The sequence below is a fragment of the Apium graveolens genome, chromosome 4 (genome assembly GCF_009905375.1).
Source record: "Apium graveolens cultivar Ventura chromosome 4, ASM990537v1, whole genome shotgun sequence".
In the NCBI taxonomy this organism is placed as follows: domain Eukaryota; kingdom Viridiplantae; phylum Streptophyta; class Magnoliopsida; order Apiales; family Apiaceae; genus Apium; species Apium graveolens.
The window spans coordinates 62,437,145-62,439,485 of NC_133650.1; the positions used below are offsets into that span (position 1 = coordinate 62,437,145).

At 43.9% G+C, this 2,341-nt stretch overlaps 1 non-coding gene across 1 annotated transcript; it reads right to left on the reverse strand.

Annotated features, from left to right (window-relative positions):
• Window positions 1-834: 834 nt before the first annotated feature.
• On the reverse strand, window positions 835-941 carry LOC141722287 (small nucleolar RNA R71). Its single transcript, XR_012575306.1, has one exon. It is a non-coding gene; the product is annotated as a small nucleolar RNA R71 (small nucleolar RNA).
• Window positions 942-2,341: the final 1,400 nt, after the last annotated feature.

A 2,341-nucleotide genomic window follows, 5' to 3' on the forward strand; every position in this document is an offset into this window, starting at 1 on the left:
TTTTAAGTGTTATTATCTTAACATTGAGAAGTAATCATACATTGGTGAGTGAGTTAAATTAGACAATAAATTAGTCTGAGTCTCTGAGGGAACGAACTAGAAAGTATTCTATATTACTTGCGAACGCGTATACTTGCGTGAATATTAGTGCGTGATTTCGCCCTAACAAGTTTTTGGCGCCGCTGCCGGGGACTCGGCGCATTTGTTTAGTTTATGTACTTACCATCATTGGTCATTAGGACTCAGTGATTAGGACGTAGTAGTTAATTACTCTTTTCGGTTGTGTTTCAAGTACTTTAGCAAGCGTTTATGCAAACTCGTTCTCGTGCTCGCAAGAGGACCTTAGATACAGCTGATGAGAAAGACGAAGTTCTTGATACTCCGGAGAAGTTAGATTTTGAGGATTCAGATTCAGGAACTGAGCAAAAAGAACCAGTAAACATGGGAGATCGTATTGTTCAAGCTGATCCAGCTCTTATGGATTTTTCTCGGCCTAAAATTGATGACATTCAGTCAAGCATCCTTCATCCGGCTATTCAAGCTAACACCTTTGAAATCAAGCCGGGCACTATTCAGATGGTGCAGAATTCTGTTTCTTTTGGAGGAGCGGCAACTGAAGACCCCAACATGCACATAAGGAATTTTGTCGAGATCTGCAGCACTTTTAAGTATAATGGCGTGACTGATGAGGCTATCAAGTTGAGGCTTTTCCCATTCTCACTGAGGGATAAGGCTAAAGACTGGTTACATTCTGAACCAGCTGGGTCCATCACTACGTGGCAAGATCTTGCGCAAAAGTTTCTGGTGAAGTTTTATCCAATGGCAAAGACTGCTGCTATGAGGAGTGCTCTTACTCAGTTTGCGCAGCAACCTACAGAATCTATGTGCGAGGCTTGGGAACGCTACAAGGAAATGTTGAGAAAATGTCCACATCATGGAATGCCGGATTTGATGGTAATCACTGGTTTTTATAATGGTTTGGGGGCCCAATCTCGGCCCATGCTCGATGCAGCAGCGGGAGGAGCCTTATGGGCTAAAAGATATACTGAGGCGTATAATCTTATAGAGACCATGGCTGCAAACGAGCATCAAAACCCAACTCAGAGGATGACGTCAGGCAAGGTAGCAGGTATTCTGGAAGTTGATGCAGCCACCGCTATTGCAGCCCAGCTCCAAGCGCTATCAATGAAGGTTGATTCTCTGGCTACGTATGGAGTTAATCAAATAGCTATGGTTTGTGAGCTTTGTGCAGGTTCTCATGCTACGGATCAGTGTTCTCTTGTCAACGAAGCTGTTCAGTATGTGAATAATTATCAGTGACAACAGCAGCTTGTGCCAGCGACCTATCATCCTAACAACAGAAATCATCCAAATTTTAGCTGGGGAAATAATCAGAATGCTATTTAGCCACCATATCAGCAAGGAGTGAGTAAACAGTTTAACCCACCTGGATTCCAGCAACCACAGCAGTATGCTACAAGACAATCATATCCTCAACAGGGAAGTGCAGCTGCACCTACTAGTGCTGATTTTGAGGAACTTAAGCTGTTGTGCAAGAGTCAGGCGGTTTCTATCAAGACCTTGGAAAATCAAATCGGTCAATTAGCCAATGCAGTGCTCAATCGTCAACCTGGCACTCTTCCCAGTGACACGGAAGTACCAGGCGGGAAGGAAGCTAAAGAGCAAGTCAAGGCTATTACCTTAAGGTCTGGAAAAGTAGCTGATGCTGAAAAGGCAAAAAAAGTCGAAGCTGAAGTTAGAGATGAAGAATCTAAGCAAAGGGAGAAAGCGGCGGAACCAAGGAAGACTACTGTTGAACACACTCTGCCTGAGGCTAATACAGGGGAGAAACAGCTCTATCCTCCACCACCTTTTCCTAAGAGATTGCAGCAACAAAAGCTGGATAGACAGTTCGGGAAGTTTCTGGAGGTGTTCAAGAAACTTCACATCAATATACCTTTCGCTGAGGCTCTGGAACAAATGCCTAGTTATGCGAAGTTTATGAAGACTATTCTTTCAAGGAAGGTGAAACTAGATGACCTTGAAACCGTTGCTCTCATGGAAGAATGCAACGCGGTTCTGCAACAAAAGTTACCACCAAAACTGAAAGATCCAGGAAGCTTCACCATTCCTTGCACCATTGGCAATCTAACTTTTGACAAGTGCCTTTGTGATTTGGGAGCAAGCATTAATCTGATGCCGTTGTCGATCTTTAAAAAACTGGATCTGCCTGATCCAAAACCCACATACATGTCGCTACAATTGGCGGACCGTTCCATTACTTACCCAAGGGGCATAGTTGAGAATGTGCTCGTCAAGGTGGATAAGCTCTTCTTTCCTG